This window comes from Cupressus sempervirens, chromosome 10 (genome assembly GCF_028749045.1).
Source record: "Cupressus sempervirens isolate cs-2001-9-10 chromosome 10, ASM2874904v1, whole genome shotgun sequence".
NCBI classification, from domain to species: domain Eukaryota; kingdom Viridiplantae; phylum Streptophyta; class Pinopsida; order Cupressales; family Cupressaceae; genus Cupressus; species Cupressus sempervirens.
Window position 1 is genome coordinate 355,810,395 of NC_143127.1, and position 22,553 is coordinate 355,832,947.

The 22,553-nt window shown below is 36.7% G+C and overlaps 1 pseudogene across 1 annotated transcript; it reads right to left on the bottom strand.

The window, feature by feature from the left end:
- Positions 1–17,978: 17,978 nt before the first annotated feature.
- LOC149534067 (subtilisin-like protease SBT1.2 pseudogene) lies at positions 17,979–20,585 on the bottom strand (annotated as a pseudogene). The gene has a single exon (XR_016356964.1). The product of XR_016356964.1 is annotated as a subtilisin-like protease SBT1.2 pseudogene (transcript).
- Between the last annotated feature and the right edge of the window lie 1,968 nt (positions 20,586–22,553).

Here is a 22,553-nt window from a genome sequence, read left to right on the forward strand (position 1 = left end):
TTGATTAGAAAACATGAGACTTCAAGTTGAGTTTGGCAATTGTAGAAGCCCTTGACCCAACTGGAGCTCACTCATAGATTCCATACAAGGTATTACTTGTTAATTATATTCATTCATATTTTCATAGTTCAATAGAAAAAAATGGAACCCTAGAGATGGATGAGACTCTAAAAAAGTTATGTGTGAATGGTGCATTGAAACCTAAGCATCAACATTTAGAGACCAAGGGTTTAACACACATTATACATATGCCCTGTGACTTTTAGATAAAATGGATAAGTTTTATTCTGAACTATGCACATAATGGGCAATTAAGGCTCAAGTAGTCTAGTCAAATTAGGGAAAAATTTGAGTTACAGGATAATAGGGATTCTAATATTGAACACAGAAAAGACAACCAAAACCCTAAGTTGAGTATAATTGGAAAGTAAGACTTTGTTCAGTGGAATGGAAGAGGTATGAAGATCAGCAATCTGATTGACATGGAGTTGAAATTTGGAATTCATGTAATAGCTCATAAGATCTATAGCTCTAGTCATCTCAACAACATGTTGTGTGAGGTAGTTGATTTGGCTCTCAAGTTAGTGAAGAAAAACATGTCCTTTGACCTTGCCGAGCTAATGTTGAATCAATTCAACAAAAACATGGAGAGCATCAGGACTTCAAAGAACAATCTATGTAAGTTTGGTTCACTCTTGACTTTCTCATTTTTCTTTGTGCAAAGGTTTTTCCCTTCAAAAGGTTCAGTCGTATGGAGAGAAGATGTACTAGTAGTATATCAGATTAATGAATATATAGTAGAGATGGGTGAGAACTTTGTCAGTATCATGAGAAATTACTTTGATTCATTCAAGGAAAAGATGAATAATAGATATAGAATTTCAAAAAAAATTGTAGAAGATTACAAGGATGATGTTTCTTTTATAGTAGACTATGAAAAAGTGTATATTCAAGTAGTCAAACCCTACAGTGGTGCGTGTTAAGCCTTTAAGCTATGAGGTTAACATTTATGACACCAAGGAAATCATCGAAGCAGTATTGAATGAACCTATGGATCTCAAGGCCACATATTTTGGTACTTTTGATGAAGCAAAAGCTAGAATAGAACTTGAAATCAAGCTTCCTTAAGTAGTCAGTAAAGGAAAAAAGAGGATAGAAAAATTGAGGTAAGCAAGTTCTACTGTCCTATTGACAAAAGGAAAAGGAGATGATATTGAAGAAGATAATGCAAAAGATGAAGTAGAAGGAAAAAAATATGAAGAGGAATATCCTATAAGGAAGAAGGGTAAGGTTATCATTACCTAACCCACCAAGTCTTCTACTACAATATTCACAAGAAGAGCATCTAAATTAAGAAACAAATTGAAATTAGGTAAGGAAGATGCTAAAGAAATTATTTTCAAGAAATCTCCACCCACATTTTAGGAAAAATTAAAGGAAATTGAAGGAGGAGCTAGAATGACAAACTTGAACTCTCTCCAATATGAAACTAGGAATACAAATGAGAAGAAGCAAGTTTAAGACACGATGATGTCAAAATTGGGTAAATGGAAATACTCTCCTGATCAACTTGTACACCAAATTCCCAAAGAGCTTATGTAAGCAATCAAGCCAAGATGGGAAAATGATAAGAAAATTGCAAAAGTTATACTTGAATAGACTTTGAAGCAAGTCATGCCAAGTCTTAGTGATAAAGAGGTGAAAGAATCCATGAAGAAAAATGAGGAAAAGCTCACTTTGAAATCCAACACGTGCATGATATTGGTAAATGACATTCAACATGTGGTGAAGATAGCTACAACTACATGGAAGAATGTTTATGAAATTCATTAACTGGGTGATTTTGTTGTTCATGTTAGTGACATAGATGATGAAGATGACAAGGAATATAATGACAATAATGATGAAGAAGATATAGAAATAGATGATATAAATCTAGATAACAAGAAGAAAGAATAGGAAGCTACAATGGAGAATCTCCTTGAGATTTAGAGTATTGAGGAAACTAACTTGGAGAATAGTGCAACAACAGTAATGGCCTCATTTTATCACTCTCCAAGCAAAGCTTTAATGCCATCTAGAATAGAGAAATCTTCTACTGAGTTGGTTGTGGAAACCTCTACAACACCACCAACTAATTGCTGCACCTATTCAGTTGAGTACCATATTGATTGAAGTGATCAACAATTCATCTACCAAGTAGCTAGTGCCTCCACCATCATCAGATTTGGCTACAAAACAAGGTATTTCCACTATTAGTATAATATCTACTTTTTTTACTAGCCCTTCTATTTCTACTATTGTTACAATTCCAAGTGTGCAAATAGTAAGTACAAAGATAGTTGAGAGCAAGCCTCAACAAAGTACTAAAGTTTCATGTAAGGATAAAGGTAAAGAAGAAGACATTGATCTTGATGAGGATATAGTTATCCCAAATTGGGATATCTCTACTTTGAATCCTAATCAAATGAACATAGTGGGTGAACTATTGTAAAAAAGAGCTAAGCAAAAAAAGCTTAGAGAAGAGAAAAGCAAAGAAAACCAAGTATTTGAAGATGTGAAAAACATACTTGTAGATGCACTAAGTACTGAGGTTGATAGTATATAACCTTTTTGTTTTAGTTAGCAAAAGTTGTCTAGAAATTTAATGAAGATTTGAATGGACAAGAAAAATTGCTATAGAGGGTAGAGAGGAAATTTGAGAACAAAGTATTGGAGCAAGTTGCACAAAAAATTGTAATAAATCAAGTAGAATTGTCTACTATTCTCATCTCATTGGAAACCTCTACAAATAATGTAACTTCATTATTTAACAAGTTAAGTGATACATTTATCTTCACTCAGGAAATCAAAGATAAACTATCTAAGATAGATGAAGACTTGAAGGCAAGTGCACACTAGTTGTCAGTTGACCTGAGCTATAGTTCCTCTCACTACTCAAAGAACAAATTTTTGAATAATTTGCAATCTAAATTATTGAAGAAAGAAGCTAGGATTAGGGCCACACTTGCAGACATTCAAGGCATGATTCTTCCAAACATGGATGTATTGCAGAAACACATCACACATGCCAAAACTCTCATCCATGACAATAACTTCTCCATGGAAGATCACATGATAGAGTTATCAACAAAAGTATAGATTGCACTTCATGCTAGCAAGGTATTACAAGAAAATTGAGACAAGACTATGGCATTAATTCTGAAGGTACATTTTGAGTTCTTGTCACATTTTGGCATTACCATGTCGCATACACTTTTGACATCTATGTCAAAAAGGGGGAGAAGATGAGATATGATATGATATATAAAAAGGGGAGAAGATAAGATAGAAGATAATATATATTGAGAAAAGTATAATATGTGTATATATGTATCAGGGAGAGGCATAATACTATATATAAATGTATAGATAATTAGAAAACTTCATTTACAAAATCAATTTTGAAAATCTCAAAAATAGAGTATGTTACTGAGTTGAAGACACATGATGGAGACAAAAGAATGTTTTAGACTTGAAATTTTGAGAATTTAGTTTTGGATTGATAAGTGTTTTTGTCACTAATGCGAAAGGGGGAGATTGTTGACACTATGGTCAAGTTTTTTTCTTAGTGACTCACACTTAGTCAATTGGTTGGAAACAACCGAGCTTATTTTGTAGTTTATAGTGTTAAACAAGTAATCAGTTCAACCAAGTCCTACAGTTGCTATCAAATTCCAAGAATAAGTATTTAGTTCACATCGAGAAGTATCTATCAAGTTGATAAGTAATATTAAAAATTGAGCTTTATAATATTAGCTGAGTTACACATTATCAACAGTGGTTTCTAGTGTCTACCAAGTTCACAGTATTAGCGATGCATATCTATTGTTGACCGAGCCAAGGAGTGTCAACCAAGTGGCTCAGTTTATACCAAGCTCACAATGTTAGTCTATTTGGAAGTTTCCTAGGTCACCATATCTTGTGTCAAACTATTATAAATGTTTTAATGCTTTTAGTCTTTCATGCATGCAATTAGACCAGTATATAGATGAAATATTAATTGGTGAAATAAGATAAAGTTTTATTGGCTCCTGATTTACCCCTCCCCTCTCAATAACATATCCTATCCTATATTTCCAACACACACACACACACACACACATGAACTTAAAATTAATATATTACAAGTTGATGTATGTACATAAAAAATTTAAAAGTATGTGTATAATATCCACAATACATAGAAACATACATACATCTGTGTGTGTGTGTGTGTGTGTGTGTGTGTGTGTGTGTGTGTGTGTGTGTGTGCGTGCATATACACATATATGTACATATGTATGTGCATGTATATATGTGTATATATAGATATGTGTATATATAGCTATATATACACATGATACATGTATGTGTGTATATATATGCACACACATATACATATATGTATATATACATATAGATATATGCATATACAAATACCTATATGTATATATATATATATATATATATATATATATATATACACATATATACATGTATATGTGTATATATACATTAAAAAAAAAACATATAAAATTTAACTAAAAATATTAGAAAGGGTAAAAAAATGACAATACATACCATTTTTGAAGTTTGATGAGTCAGATGCCTGTAGCTACACACTTCCTATCGAAATTGTAGACTCAACTACTCATGAAAATAACAGGTGGGGTCAAATATGAGCCTTTTAAAGTTTCAAAGTTTTTTATTAGTTTCAATTGAAACTAAGTTAGATAGTTTTGATCAAAATTATCTAGGTAGTATTTATCGAAACTAAGTAGCAACTTTAGTTTCTATCGAAACTATGCACATAGCCCATTTTGATAGAAACTAAATACTTTCTATCAAAACTTGATGAAAAATTTCCATCAAAATTTTTAATAAAAAAAATTGGTTGTTGCACATTTTTGGAGGAATTTCTTCCTCCAAAAAAGTATAACCCACTATTGTGGGTTAACCCATATACTTAGATTACATTTAAAACATGAATATATATTGTACAATTCCATAATGTTTCCTATTGTGGGGATATGGTGGTGGGGATCATAACCATACATTTCAATCCCCACATTCTAACTATGGATTTGATGATTAATTATTATTATTTTTTTTCAAATTATATGTTGTTTCCTATGTTTTATTCAACTACCTTTTCTTTTGTATTGGATACATTCTTGGCTTGTTTGTATTTTATCCTAGAGTGGTTGTCTAGTTAGTGAGTTATTTTTGAGAAATGTTTTTTATTATAACCTTTTACTTGTATGCTCAAAATAAGATCAAGGAGAAGATAGTAGAGAATTTTTTTATTAAAAAAATCCCTATTGTTGGTGCTATTTTTGTATTCTTTGCAATGAATATATAAATAAGATTTTTTATTATTATCTATTATCATTTGTCACTTCTTCCATTTAAGTTTTTTCAATCTTTTATGTTCTCATTAGTCAATTATGGTTTCTATAAATTAATCTTCAATCTTTTGATATGCACTACATGTTTTGTTATCAAAGAAAATATATCGACATGAGAGGATATTAGAATGATTATAAGGAATACTACTATGAGTGTCCAATTTTTCCTTGTTGACATTTTTTTATATTTTAATGGTTAGAAGGGAAGCATGCACACTTGCCTAGGTAGTTTCAAATGGTTAGGAGAACCTAGACTATAGAAGCACAATTAAAAGAAGAGGAAAATTTGTAACAAATTCTTATAGTAAATATTAATGTCTCAAAATATTAGTTTAGTAATTTATAAATTTGAGTGTAATGTTTTACTTTAGAGTCCCAAACTCTCCATTGTAAAAAGCACAAAACTCTTAAAAGTTCTAGGTAATGTTGTGAATTAATAAAGCAATTTATCAAAATGTTAATGTATTTGATTCTCAATTCACATATAACAATATTTTAAGAGATGATCAAGAAGTTAGAAAATGTACTTCATAGGCTTATAGAGAATCTTAGCCCCTTTTTAAGTTTTGACACATGTATATATTAACTTCCCCATGAGTTTATGCAATTACTTTATAAAGGACTAAAGAAGAAGTCATATAAAGACTACAATACCTAGTAAAGTTTAGGCCAAGTATAGATATTTTCCATAATTTGTCACTATCAAGCTACACTAAGGGTATCCTCAAAAATATTTCCCTCAAAATAAAATGACTTAGCCTTAGCCTATTTGTTTTTGATGTATTAAACAACAGCCATAAAAGTGGGGCTGACTCCAAGTTACAATAGGTTGGAGACAAGCTGGTAGTCATTCAACAGTAGTTCAGCCTATTCCTCTTCTAAACATTAAAAAAATCCTATCATCAGAAGAAATATAAAAATCCTTTCTACTAATAATAGTGTCAAAATTGAGCATTGTATCTAACTAACTAAACCAAAAAGCATAGTAGCAGCTCATACTATGAGTCCTGCTATACTTCTGACAGTGTTTCAAATTATAAATATTAGCCCCACTGGGTACAAATTTTATAAACTACTAAAACATACCAAATTTTTTTTTTTAAAGCACAAGGGATAGCTCCCCTCTTTGTCTCATGATTCATTCTTAACAACCCTATCTTCCACCTCTTTCACAGGTTTGTCTAGTAGGGTTTTAAACCACTCGTCTATCAAGAAGTTGTAGAGATAGAAAGTGGCTTCACTTTCTTGTCATGCGTCCTTCTCCTCACTATTCAGCTACAAAAGATAAAGAGTTGTGGCTGCCAAATGCATAACCTTGTTGGTGTACTTAGCAAGGGTCTCAGATTTCTTATAGAAGGTCTCCAAGTTATCCACAAGTTCATGCAGGGATTTCTCTAACCTATCCATCCTATATTTACTTTTATCTTTCTCATGGGGCATGCTCCACCTTACCCCCACCCCTCTCTACATTCCTCATAGGGGAAGTAACATCACCATCCAAGTTGTTTTCTGGGGAAGGATTACCTTCAAGAGTATCAGAAATATGGGATGGGATAGGGTTATCTTTAATCTTAGTGCCAGGGTGCATCATTTTAATTTTCCTCTTCCTAGTAGGTTTGGTCTCCATCTTCATGGATTCAAAGCTCACATCCTTTTTGGGTGGGGTTCTAAATTATTCCATTTGAGCCTTTTGCTCAACCTTAGTAACATTATTTCTTCTACCAGTATTCGTATACGAGTCAATAACATTAACATCCTTCCCAATAACACGAGAATTTTTGAAAAAAAATTATGCCTACCCAGGGCTCAGGTTGCTAGAAATTTGAGGTGTCGAAATGAATTGAGGGTTCAAAATAAGGGGTGGGTTGAGCGCTTGGTGGAATTTTTAGAGCTTTAACATAAAGGCCTAGTGAAGAATGCATAAAGGTCTCCCTTTTTCCCTATTCTTTTAGATGTTAAAAACACTATCTTCCATAGAATGTAGAATGACATGTGGGAAGGAGATTAAGTCATGGTTTTTGAAATGGTTTAAAATGGGAAAGTGCTAATAGAAAACCACCTGGAAGTGATCCTCGAGCGTGATGTATTGTGTGACAACATAGAAAACAACATCCCCATGTCTCAAGAATATACTCTTTGGAAAAACCACCATGAATGCACATTAGTTCCTTAGAGTGGAAGAATTTTTGAAAGCTCACATCATCCAAAACTTTGGGATGGTTACACCAACTCTTGCCTTCAAGAGATAGGCCACCCACATGTGTAATGAGTTCCTCCATGATTTCACAATAAATCCCATTAAACATCACCTTTCTGTTAGCCCAAGAGTCCACAAATTGCATGGATGCATGTCCATCAAACCCTTCAATATGCTCTATGAATGACAAATGACATCCTTCCCTCAAATAAACTCACAATCCTTCATTTTTCGTGATGTAGTTCTCAACCTTGTCAGACTCAATGCACTTAGAGTTGGCACCAATGACTTCTTCCTCAAGCTCAATAAAAAAACCTCTAATGTCCATCGACATAGCCCTGTTGCATGTAGGAGCTTGAATAAGGGAGATTTTTGAGACTTTATTGTTGTAAATGGCCTTATTGTCATAATCGATCACCATATTATCATCACAAGGTGTCACATTTTCCAAATGCCACCCTGTTTCTACATGTATGAGGGGTACCTTCCCCATCATGCTTGAGTAATTCTAGATGTACCACCATCCCATTTTATGATGCACTAAAAAGTTCCTTATTATGATCTTTGAGTGTTCCTGTCCTTCACAATTGCTTTCCTCTAACAAGATTCCCATGGATTATCATTTCATGTTCATCATAAATGCTTCTAGTGGGCATGCCATAAAGGATTATAATATTAAAGTCCTCCCTTTCATTAATATCATTACATCAATTAACCCATATTGAATCCCACCCTCTAGGTGCAATGAAGACTTACCACCTATTATAACCCTTCATACTACAACGATTTGTTTTCTTTTACTATCCACATGAAGTTGGGTGGATAGTGAGATCTGGGTGACATCATCCTAGCTTTGTATCCCATTAAAAATATGCCCTATTTTTGCCAGGTCATTCGCCATGTTGTTGCCTTCTCAATAGACATGGTCTGTTATAACTTTCTAAAATCTCCTCATCAAGGTATAGATTTATTAGATAACAAGTTCAGTCTTCCAATTACTATTTCCATCACCTTTTACAGCTTTAACAATTAACATATAATCTCTTTCAATAGCTAACCTTTCTATTCTTCTTGCTTCCACTATCCTCATGCCCCACAGAAGGGCCAAGGCTTAAACTTCATTATTTGATCCCCTTCCACAACTTTCCATATAGGTAGTAACAAGCCTTCCCATTGCATCATAGATAATCCCACCAATCATAGTCCTTCCTTCAAATGTAGAGCCATCAAATTTTAGCTTCATCCATGAAGCGGGGGGAGGTTGCCACATGTGAACATTGCATTTGGCATTTATTTTGGAATTATCAAATTTTTCCACCCTCTAGATAAGGTCCCATGTTTGGCCCATTTAGTATCATATGCACTCATGGGGTCTAGTGGAGGTTTCTAATGCCATATATCATTACATTCCTTCAAAAGATTCATCAACTAAATCACAACCACTGATGTGGGGATAGCTTGTCCCAAAAGATGTGGTTGTTTTGTTCCTTCCAACTTTTGCAACACATGAAAGGAGGTTGATCTTCTAGAATAATTGTAAAAATAGGTCGTCAGATGGGCCTTTCCAATCGACAAACTAGTTCTTTGTTAAAGCACCATTGAACCTCCCATTTAGTGAGAATATCACTTTAGATTACCTTAACATAGGGGCAATGGATGAGAAGGTTGGGATGGATTCTTCAACATTATTTCAAAGACCACAACAAGTTACTAGTTGGAAGACTTTTTTCTTGGAGATTATCAATCATGAGGATGTTCGCATGCAAAGTCGTCCATCCAAAAAAAATTTTTTTAGGAAGGATTCACAGATGCCAAACATGCTTCCAATTCTTAAGTACATCACCTCCCTAAATACAACAAATGTAAGTAGAATCAACAATGAAATATCCTAAGGAGGCCAAGCTCTAAACTAAGAAATATTTCATAGGGGCTGCGGGGATATGACATTTTTTGATGGTTTCCTATCATTCTTTGAGTAATTTGGTCTCCAAAGGATTTTCATGAGTGTGTAATCTCTTCTATTCTTTATCAAGGCTGGTATAGTTCCACACTAGACCTCCAAAGTTGCTAAAGTAATAGTCCCTAGCAGGCTAGAATTTGGAGTAGGTAAGGGGCCCTAGCCTTTATGTTAAAATGGAAAGCGTGATTAATTTCTATATGGGTGTTTTAGAGATAATATTTTTGTAACTAACCTAATAAAATAGAACCATATTATTTAGTTTCCCCTCCAACTTTCCTTTTCTCCATTTCTATACCTAGATAAGAAAAAATGCATCAAAACTATGAAAGTCATTTTTTTGAAATTCATTAAATATACCAAGTTCAAATTAAAAATTTAGTGAAGATAGTTTTTTTGGGTAACCAATAAAACCACATGCTTTCTATAACGTCGTAATTTAGTAGTCTTAGAAATAGGAAGAGCCTTTTCTTTTTGGGCACCTATAAAAACTTAAGAAAATAACTCTTCTTCAAGCATAGTTCTCATAATTGAAAAAAAAGACCACAAATTAAGGGATACTTGAACCATTAAACATTCATATGCCTCAAAATAATCTCTCATTTTTTGGTTAACCCTTGCTCCATTCTCAAATATTTATGAAAGTTCACAAGAATTCCTCTTTTCTATTTCTTTCTACGTGTAGGCTTCGAGAATACCTTTAAATTTAAGGATATCTTCAATTTTGAGAAATAATGTAAATGGGCACAACTTTAAGAGGAAACATATCTATGTAATCACAAGTACAGATAAAAATTTAATAGAATACACACTTTCTAGCCCTTGGGATGAATGCAACTAATAATTTTTGTTTTGATATTAGGAATTGGACTAGACATATGAGATACTTTCCCATGCTCCAGTGAAGATAATTTCTCTCGCCTTCTAAACATGATTCCTACATTGATAATCCTTAAGGAGAACAATACCCAATTATTCTTAACATGTCTATAGATAAGACCACAACAATTAATATTAGGAGAATAGTAGAAATAAATTTTTTCTATGATCTTGAAAGAAATTATATTCTGGGTACTAGAAATCTATGATTTGGTGTAAACAAATTTATACCCTTTCTTGAAAAAGCTCTCTTTGGTCACTTAGAAAATGAAATCAAAGCATAAGGTTATAATTCAAATTATAACACTATAACAAAACAAATGCCCATAAATTGTACATAATCATCGAATACTTTACTTGGCGAGACAAGAATAGGAGAAACAATGTATGCATATTTTAAACTCATTTTAATGATTACAAGGAAGATACAAGGCATAAGTTAAGTGCAAGATACAAAAGTGCTTCAATTTTAGATTACTTCAATATCATTTTGAAAGCCATTGTTAGAAAGAAAGATTTGCGTGTGTTAGATATACTTAAAAAGACAAACCTCAACCTAGAAAAACCACATTCTTCTCAAAGCAAGTGAGTGCTTAGAATCTTCTTCAAGTTCAAATTGAGAAGCCATAGATCTGTAAATAGGGCTTTAAGAGCACATCATGGAACTAAAATACATCTTTGAAACAATCTAGCTAGGGAAAGAAGGTTGATCTTGAGCCTAGAGCATAGGTACATAAAGAAGTGAAGAAGGGCATCTCTGTGAGGGAGGGAGGGTTGACCATCTATGTAGTACATGATGAGACATATTGAGGCACAACTATCAATGTTTTATGCAATATGTTAACTCCCTAAGCTCAACTTTCTATTGAGTTTTCTAAGTAGGGAAATTAAAAGATCAGTAAGAAAAAGCAGCTTAGCTAAAGGAGGAATGAGAATTTTTTTATGGAAAATTTATTTTAATAGATATTTATAAGGGGAGTATAGTATATAAAGAATGTTTGATGGTTTTCACATTTGTTGAGGTTAAATTTAATAAAAAGGAGAAATACAAAAACATTAGTCCTCACCTTAGATGATAGGGACTAAACATTTCATTTTAAATTATGTATAACAAATATACTTTTTAGTCCAAAGACATGATAAGAAAACATTAATGAGAATATTATTTATAAATGATGAAAATTAAGGAAAATCTAAATAAGAAATTAGATGTTTGGTGTTAGATAGGAAAAAATATTTGCTCTTTAAAAATACCTTAGATTGAGATCCTATTATATTTGTTGGTGTAAATAAGTATTTACTTATTACACTTACTTAAGTTTTACTTAGGTTAATGCATTATTTAATTATTTTGCATTATTTTATTATTATTTTAGGTGAGACACTTAGGAGTTTGTGAACTCTCATTGAGTTACGCAACTCTAATTAGGCACATGGTGTCTACAACACAGGAGTATGCATCATTTACTTAGTTGTCATGGTGACAACACAGTTTTTCACACTCCTCATTTAGCACATGTTGTCTACTCCATTGATTTCCGCGCTACACCATTGTAGTCTTATCCTCACATCATCGCACTTATTCCCGTGCTTAATGGAGGATAATCCATATCTGGTGGACATGTGCCTGGTTGTATGACATGTCATGGTGCTAACTTCTAGGCATTCTAGAAGCTCTCCTGAGGCCTTTATATTCAGGCACTCCTAGTGTACTCAGAATATGTTGGTTTTATCCATTGTTGAATGAATATCATCATTCTGATCATACTCTACCTATTTTGGTCTACTGTGTGCTATTGTTGAGTTCTTTTGTTCTTGGGTGAATTCTGGCCTAAGCCAAATTCTTACATGGTATTAGAGCTGAGGAGGATTGTCATCACATAGCCGTTCGAGACCTTTCATGCTTGAGCACATCAATTCCAGAGGATTCGCAGAAATTGGGAGCGTCTAGAGCCAAATTTGACCTCTCCGTTGCGTCCGGAGTGCTGAATCGGTGAAGATTGACTATAAATTCACCTATCTTGGGTGAAAGTTGATCGTGAGGGTAAATTTTTTTGCAAACCGACACCCGAAGGCACCGATTTGCAAATCGGGTATGATTGTTTCTTTGATCTGATTATTAATTTTTAGATCTGATATAATTTTTCTCTCCACAATATTGGGTCCTTTTTCGGATTTTTTTCGAATTTATTGCCCAATTAATTGTTTAGTCAGAAAAAAAAATATTTTTGCCGACCCCAGCCTAGCTCTGTTATGTGGTGGGTGCTATATTAATTTATCGTAGGGTTTATTAGTCAATTTTTGGCATTATATATCGGCTTCCAAATTCGGCCGCACCAGATCCGAGTCAGTCTGCGGCAGCCGGATCACATAATTCCCGCCTACAATATCATCCCCGACAAGGAGGGCCACTGCCTTGCGTTTGATTGAAACTCTACGAAAGTGCTTTATAAAAAGCGCAGAAACCCACCTTCCCATGAATGTGGGACTATTAGCAGAGTTTCGGCACATGCAAAAAGACCGGCGACAACCAGCGCCAAACATTCTGGCTCGCTGTGCCCGAAATTCGACGCTCAGTCTGCACCGCCAACCTGCTCCACACGGCGCAAAACCCATAGCCCAGTGCAGTATCGCCAGCCACGTGGCGTTAATTGACTGGACATCACCTGCACCAGTCAGCGCCGCGCAGCGCACAGTCACCATATTTGCGACTTTCGCCAGCATCCACGCGGCCTCATCAGGCCCTGACATGTGGAATACAGTCATCATCCAACTCGGACATCCACGTCAGAATTTTCCGTAAAATCCGTACAGTATGGAACCCTAGGTCAGCAGCCACGTAAGCCAGTGGGCCAGTTTTCTGCTGACGTCATCCATTTCGCGAGCCTAAAATTTACACCCGTCTGGACGTCAACCCGGGCCATTTTTTAATTGATGCGACGACCAATTGACCATCAAATTTAACCCCATCTTTTGCTGGTGCAACCCCTCACCAAATTGATTTTGGTTTGGGCAGTCCGACTTCAAGAGGCCATAAATCGCACATCCGGACTCCAAATCAAGTGCCATTTTTTTTGAAATTGGGCAAAATTTTCTAAATTTTCCAGTGGTGCAGCTATTTTTTGGTTTTGGTATACGGATTTTTCAGAATTTGCATTTTTTGGCGACTGTACCTGGATAATCCTGCATTTTGCAACTTCAAACGCTCCGTTTGGGCACATTTGGAGTCGAAAACAGGTTCTATTTTTTTTGAAAGTGCGTATTTTTTTGTCTACTTTCCAGATCTGGCATCAGATTGTAGTGTTGTGTGGACAAAATTGCCACTTTCAGAATAGGGCCTTTCTTTGCTTTGTAATGCTTCAGTATTGTAGCACATTGTAAAGTTTTAGATTTATACTCTATTGAGAAGTTGTAACAAGCAAAATCAAAAGTCCACAAAGGCCAAAATTGGAAAGTGGCCCATTGTAATCGCACTACTGATAAAGTGCCCAAAGCATCTATTTTGGGGGGGTTTCTTGATTTAGTGAAAAGGGGGGGTATTCTTGGTGTTGTGTTCTCTCTTTTCTGCAAATTTCTTTCATTTTTCTGCATCATGGGAAACTTTAATTTTCCTAAGTTAACTCCTCATAACTATGCTATGTGGTCTATAAAAATGTTGTATCACTTAATGCATAATGGAGTTTCACAATATGTAGATGGTACTCTTCCTAAACCAGCAGGTGATAATGTATCAACAAGTGAAATTTTTGAATGGGTAGCCATGGATAGGAAAGCCCTAAGTGATATATGTTTGGGGGTAGATTATAAGATCATGTATCAAATCATAAAATGTACTACATCCAAGGAAGCTTGGGATACCCTCGAAAGCCTTTATGGTAAAGTGTCTGAAGAAGATGTGTTTAAAATAGAAGATGAGCTAGTTTCCTTACATCCTAAGTCGCATGACTCAATACAGGACTTCATCATCAAGGTGAATGAATTAAGGACAAAGCCTACTGATTGTGGGAATTCTATCAAAGATGACAAACTAATCTATCTCATTCACCACAAGCTGCCATCTGAATATTCCACATTTGTATCTTCTTTTAACACCTCAAAGACTACCTTAGGGTCTGCCTACAAGAAAGTAAATTTTGATGAATATGCTAAACTGTTGGATGATGAAGAAAAGAAGTTGAAAACAATGGGGATTCTCAAATCACCTCAGACCAAAGCATTGGTGGCCAATGAGGGTTCTCAACATTCAGCTGGACAATCTTCAAACAAAGGAAAGGGTAAGAAGAAATGGAAGAGCAAATCTGAGGATGCAGAAAAGACAACACCTCAATCTAATCAACAAGGCAAGTCCTCGAATTCCAACAAGAAAGGGGACAACAATAATAAGGAGAAGAAGAAGTGTGCTTATTGCAAGAAAATGGGTCATGAAGAGCATGATTGCTATCTTAAAAAGATTGATGAATTGACCAACATCATGAAGAAACATAATGTTCCATTGCCTAATGCTTATAAGGAGAAGGGATCTTCTTCAGATTCAAAGAACAAAGGGCAAGAACTCATGGCAAATGCAAACTCTTTGAAGGAATGGATATTTGACTCAAGTGCCTCATATCATATGGGTTCTTCAAAGGGGGATTTTTCTTCATTGAATAGCTCAAGGGTACCACACATCTTCATGGGGAATGATAGCAAAATGGAAGTTGAAGGAAAAGGGAACGTGGAAATGGAAAATGGAGAGTTTCAAGAGGTTCTCTATGTTCCAAACCTAAGTTCAAATCTCCTTTCAATCTACCAAATTACACACCTCGGAGATGGAAATAGAGTTGAGTTCCTTCCTGACTCAGTTCAAGTGCACAGTCTTAAAGATAATTCCTTGGTTGCAGTAGGGAAAGTGAATGATCACAAGAGGTTGTACTCTTTCTCGCATTTTGTATCCAAGACTCCTTCAAAGGCCTTGTTATCACAATCACATTCAAACATGCAATTATGGCATGAGCGGTATGGTCATCTTGACTATCGCTATCTTCAGCAACTTTGCACATACCACATGGTCAAAGGTCTACCTCAAATCAACTTTTCTAAGGGTAAGTGTTCATCAGATTCAGTGGATATGCATCCAGAGGGGAAGTTACAAAGAGGGAACTCTTCTAGAGCAACAAGTGTTCTTCAAGTGGTTCACATGGTATTAGCAGGTCCTTTTGCATTCAACCAGGGTCGCTACATACTTACCTTAGTTGATGACTTTTCAAGGTTCACTTGGGTCTACTTTCTGCATAGTAAGGGTGAAGTTTTGGACACACTTCTAGACTTCAAGGCTCATGTAGAACGACAATCCAGAAAGGCCATCAAAGTACTCCGCATGGACAATGGAAACATGGATGTGAACAAAAGACTTAAGGTTTTTTGTAGACATGAGGGCATTGATCTTTAGATTCCTTCAGCATTTAATTCGCATAAGACCGATGTTGCAGCTTTGAGGATCTGAACTGTTAAGTCTATGGCAAGTTGCATGATTCATGCCAAGTCTCTAGATCCATCATTAGAAGTCGAAGCAATCTCAAGTGCCACTCACATTCTTAATCGTTCTCCTCATCCTGCCTTAGATGGAAAAACTCCTTTTGAGGCATGGTGTGGTAGAAAACCTATTGTGACACACTTCAGAGTCTTCGGTTGTCCTGCATGGGAAAACAGATCTTCCAGGGGTCGCAAGGCACAGACATCTCGGCCTTGTACTTTCATTGGTTATGAAGACAGTGTGAAGGCATATAGACTTCTTGATCCTAAGACACATCAGATTTTTGTGGAGAAGGATGTTCACTTTGAAGAAAGTTCTTCGAGTTTGTTCTCTACTCCTCTTTGCACATCATACAGTGTGGAAACTAATAGTGACACCAGCGATAGTGCTTCAACAACTTCAGACACGTGGAGTTCTGTCGACAGATACAGTGAGAGGTCACTTCATCAGTTCAGTCCGCATGCATAGATCACCACAGTGATAGGTCCAGAACAGCAGGGTACATTTAGTCTTCCAGATACAGGTTCAGTGACAGATTTGGGGGATAGTATTCATGATCTGCCTCTTCTTCTTGATGCAGAATTACCTTCTTCAGTTGTCACGAGAGTTTTAGACTCTCTTGTTCATTCTCTACATGATCGATCCTTACAGGTTGAAGTGAATGTGGATACTTATGATCAGCAGTTGCAGCAGGGTTCTTCATCAGTTGCAGGGACAGACAGTTCTTTGGGACAGATTCTTCAGCCAGATGAGCAGGTTTCAGAGACATCACTTATCCATGGGATTCTTTCCACACACAGCGGAAGTGTCTCATTTGTACCCTTGGCATTGTTTCCTCCTAAGGGGAGGAACACCATTCTGCAGTCTTGGATCAGCTTCTTTACTGGAGCATTCACTGTTCAGCATTCTTTTTGGGGGGGGGAGCCCATTCTGTCTCTCTTCCTTCTCTCATTCTCTTATGTATATATTGGATGTATGTCATAATGGGGGGGTCTTGATTACTCCATCCATCCATGCATCCTATTTATCTCTCTTTTTGGGGGAGGGTTTTTCCCATGAGGTTTTCCCTCTTTCCCCGCTTTATGGGAGATTGCATATCATTATGTACATGGGCACCTAACATGGCCTAGTAGCCGGGACCCATCTTGCATTTTCATCCTAGATTGCGTAAGTTTAAGGGCATTCCCCTAACTTGCACTTAAGGGGGGGTGTTGATGTAAATAAGTATTTACTTATTACACTTACTTAAGTTTTACTTAGGTTAATGCATTATTTAATTATTTTGCATTATTTTATTATTATTTTAGGTGAGACACTTAGGAGTTTGTGAACTCTCATTGAGTTACGCAACTCTAATTAGGCACATGGTGTCTACAACACAGGAGTATGCATCATTTACTTAGTTGTCATGGTGACAACACAGTTTTCCGCACTCCTCATTTAGCACATGTTGTCTACTCCACTGATTTCCGTGCTACACCATTGTAGTCTTATCCTCACATCATCGCACTTATTCCCGTGCTTAATGGAGGATAATCCATATCTGGTGGACATGTCCCTGGTTGTATGACATGTCATGGTGCTAACTTCTAGGCATTTTAGAAGCTCTCCTGAGGCCTTTATATTCAGGCACTCCTAGTGTACTCAGAATATGTTGGTTTTATCCATTATTGAATGAATATCATCATTTTGATCATACTCTGCCTATTTTGGTCTACTGTGTGCTATTGTTGAGTTCTTTTGTTCTTGGGTGAATTCTGGCCTAAGCCAAATTCTTACAATATTCGATTGTTGTGAAAAATATGTGATACAATAAAAAAAGGTGATAAAGATGTAAAATTATTTGTGCATTTTTTAAAGATGTTTGACCATAATACATGATTATTTGAGTAATAGCTTTCCTATTTGAATGGCTCATGATTTTGTATTTTACTTTCTTGGAATTCGGATAATTTAATTAGTTTACGTCGCTATTATAAAATCGAACAACGAAGAGAGCAGACGTGGATAAAAGAAAAAATTGTATTTATGATGGCAATCCCTGGAAAAGGCTACGACTACCTTAACGTGACATAACGTGACATCAACATAATTCTTGAAGAAAACTATAAAACGGAATATGAGGGAAGCGTTACGATCCCGTCCGCAGTTGCAGAACAGTTACGTGATTAGATTTTATTAGTCGCTCCTCAAAACGCGAGTCAATATCTTGACCGCAGTTCCAAAATTTTATTTGATTACATAAATAAATATATATTGAATATGGGACCTCAAATTCAAACCCGGTTATTCCAAGTCACAGACACAGGGCTCCTAACGGTGTAACCAAGAGAGCTTGAAACCCACGTAATTGAGCCTTGAGAGACAGATGCTATGGTAGCATTGTTTTTGCTTGCTACAAACGTGACGCTGTAACTCTCCTTCTCCATCACTGCTCCGAATGATAACGACGTTGGACTCACGCTGACATCCACTCCCATGGGAGCAACAGTATTGACATTATATGTAGATTTCGCCGGTCCAACGTTAGTCACGGTTCTTCTCAAGGTAATAGATGCCGGGTTATTAAAAACCAGAGAGAAGGACGGATAATTGAGGTTGCCCGGGAGCGTGCTTTCACCATTGGCAGGGCAAACAATATCCTTGTTTAGGATCACGCGAATCTGAGACGCCGTGTACTTCAGCCCACAGAGATACAGACCATAATCTTGGGCACTAAGCTCATAGATAAGACCCGGATCAGCTGCTCTTTCAGGATTTATGTGTCCAGCGCCCGTAGCGAAAATACTAGCCGGTGCGAAGTTCTTTCCACCGTCTACTATTGGCCCACCTTTCTTATCGAGGAAATCTGCAGTAGTAATTAGGGCAGACTTAATGGCCGCCGGGCTCCAGTCCGGGTGCGCGGCTTTGAGCAAAGCAGCCAACCCGGTTACGTGCGGGGTCGCCATTGACGTGCCGTACATTACATTAAACATCACTCTTCTCGCATCTTCAGCGACACCCGAGGGACTGAGATACGAAGGCCAAGCTGCTATGACGGCAAATCCAGGAGCGATCACGTCAGGTTTCAGAATTTCGGGGCTTATCAGATTGGGCCCGCGAGACGAAAACGACGCCACCGCCGGCGCCGGGATATTGTTCGCGGCGCCAAAGACGGTGCCCTCGAACTGAATTGCCCCCTTTGGGGTCTTGGTAGAAGTCATATACGCATCCATCGCAAGCGCTGCCTTGTAGCCGAGGGTCGTTGACGGCAATACTTGAACGGACACTCGGATTTCCTCCCCGGCGGACATATCATTAATGAATACGACGCCGCCTCCTCCGGCCTCTTTAACAGCTTCTCCCTGTTGCTCTGCCGTCGTAGGACCGCCTTTCATGCACACAACCAGATTTCCTTTTATCAAGTTCGAATCCAACGCGCCGCCCTCGCACAAGTTTCCCAGTACGAGGGTCATTTCCGTACTCTGGCTCTTCATGCCGTTGAAGAGTGATTCACCATAGAGGATTGTTCCGTCTCCGAGCTTGAGATTCGCGACAAAATGTCTGTCCATGGAACTCGCCCCAACCGTCATGATCCACGGCGCGACATTTTGAAGATTAGAAGGCTCCGCCGGCCCGTTGTTCCCCGCCGCGCAGCTCACAAAGATACCTCTCTCCACCGCACGAAAGGCCCCAATGGCAATGTCGTCCTGATAAAACTGCACACCGCCGCCGCCAAGAGAGAGCGAGAGCACGTCCACGCCGTCCGAAATGGCGGCGTCCATGCCCGCCAGAACATCAGAGGTACTGCATCGGTCGTCCCTGCAAACCTTGTAGACGGCAATGTGAGCGCCGGGGGCCATCCCCTGTGCAGTTCCCTCCGCGTAACCCAAAACTCCGGCACCGGCGACGGGGCTCCCGGCGGCCGTGGACGCAGTATGAGTGCCGTGTCCGTCCGAGTCCCTTGCCGTGCCGCTTACGAAGATTCTCGCTCCGATCAGTTTGTTGTTACAGCTCGACGCATTGAAATCCGGCGAAGTCTGGCAGATTCCCTTCCACCGAAGAGGCACGGCACCCATCTTGTCGTCTGCCTGAAACGAAGGGCTCTCCGGCGATACGCCGCCGTCCAGAACACCAATTATGATGCCCTTGCCGGTCTTCGATCTCGGCCATAATCCTTTACTTGAATCCAGGCCCAGAAACTTTGCAGAATACGTTGTCTGCAAGTGCAACATCCTATCAAGATACGCATTCACGAAGCCCGGGATTTTTCTCATCGCATCCAGTTCAGATTTTCTTAATCGGGCTGCAAATCCAGTTATGACATTCTCGTATGCATGCACTAGATTTGTATGAGACGATCCTTCTACTTCTACGTCTCCTTCTATTCCGGTTGCGTCTGCTGGTTTCGTCTCAGGCAGAAACGATGAATACCATTTCTTGCGCTCTTCAAGGCTCGCTAGTCCTATTTCCGGTTCGTTCACATGAACAATATAAATCTGTGACTCTTTGCGTTCCTCTGCAGAAACAACTGAGTTTTTCATGATTAACGCGGTCGTTATCACCACAAACATGACAAATGACGCTCTCCTCAGAATACCCATCCTTGCTTGTTGATCGACTTTCTCACCAAATGCACGGCATTACAATCTAGGCCTGGGGTATTTATGGGTGAAAATTCATGTAATCTAGTTGTAACGCACAAAAGCTGCCCAAGTTTGTTTCCTCGAAGTTTGTTTCCTCGTAGCTAGGACTATGACACTGGCCGACTCCAAGGAATTCAATTAATTCCCTGGCCATAAAGCGTGCACGTCACTTCCTTATACGGTTTTTTTGTTTCAACTTTCTCCTACTTACGGTGCTTTATTTGTCTTGTATACCAACGCGGTTCTTTTCACTTGTCTTTTGTGCTTTGTTTTTAGAATAATATTATTCTCCGTATCCTAGGGTTCGTGGTATATCTTGTCTGTTTTTCCCATATATATTTAGCCACAAACAATACGCAATGAACTCAACACTAAATTATGATGTTGTAATTAATATTAATATTAAATTAAAATTTTCCACGTTGTACACTCTTTACTTCTATTTGTGTATACATAGATGTTGATGACGTATAGGAAATAAAAATGATGTCACTTGAATCATGATTAAAGTTTGTGGATACTAACCACTCAATGCAATTTTGGATGTTTTTATGGATGATAGGAGACGGTTGGGTTGGGTTGTGGCCCAAGTAAGGGAGACTATCTCTTAAGTAGCGAGAATGGATCTAGTACACATCACATATAAATGATAATATGCATCTTCATATTAGATTAAAATATTTGTCTAAAACCTTAAATTTAATATAAATTCATGTGTATTTATAATTATCAATAATTTCTTTTACGAAGATGAAAGGAAACTGTATTATGTGTTGATGTAGTAATTTTCATTAAAAATTTCAACTTTTATTAGTAATATATTGCGGGAAGTATATTGTTCCTAGGAAATTAATAAGTAAATGTTTTTGAGACCTATTGTTTGGATGTTATCAAGTCCTATGCCAATTTATTTTCTATTTAGGTGTAAATTTTCCTTTAGAACATTAATATCATTAAAACCCATAGAAAACTAGCAACATGAGATTGATTGGTATAGTGTATCTTGGAAGGAGTTTTAAATGTTCATGTTTACTTATAAAAAATAAAGTCTTTAAATGTATGCAGAAGCATTTAAGTTTGCAATCTTTAGGTTTTTAAAAATTTCTTTTTACTTTCATAAGGAAAATTCATAAATAATATGACTATTGTCACATGCCTTCATGATTATTAAAAGAATCTTTGGGTATTTTCATAACTTTTGATAATTAAGTTGTAGGGCTGCTATATTGAACTATGGAGATTTGACAAACATTTTATAGTAAGTTTTCTTTTTTGTGAAATGATTTCTAGCTATGAACTAAAATGCAATTATTTAGTATACTATTCAAACCCCTTTATTGACCTTTATCCATAGCAGTTTATGATTTATTCATCCTTGTTGAGTTTTATTAGCTAAAAATATGATCATTGAGATATCTTTTGAATTAAACGTAGGAGCTTGTCTATGAATAAGTGAGTGTTTAACATAGTGGGTATCAAGTATAACCATTTCTATTAGGAATATATTCCTTAATGTATGGCTTGATAATCTGCAATACCATTGTAGTAGACATATACCATAAATTCCTTGTAGTTACCAATGAATTTCATTTGGTAAATTTATTTATAAATTAGAAAAATTAAAATAAACATTAATTCGGTACTAGAAGAAGAAGAAAAGGAAGAATGTATTTACTAGTGTAAGGGTTGCAACCAACACAAAAAGGGTCACATCATCAATTTTTATATATAAAAAATGCAGAAACTTCTAAAAGAGTTAAGGTTGATATGCACATTGACTAGTCAACAAAATATAAATTCCATCAAATTTAGATGAAATAATTACAAGCATGAAAAAGAAGATAAACCAATAAGAACTTAATTTACAAATGACATTTTTAACAAGATTTTTCAACTAACTAACATAAATAATAGTCTAATAGACCATATGATTGGTTACAAAGAGTACAATTAT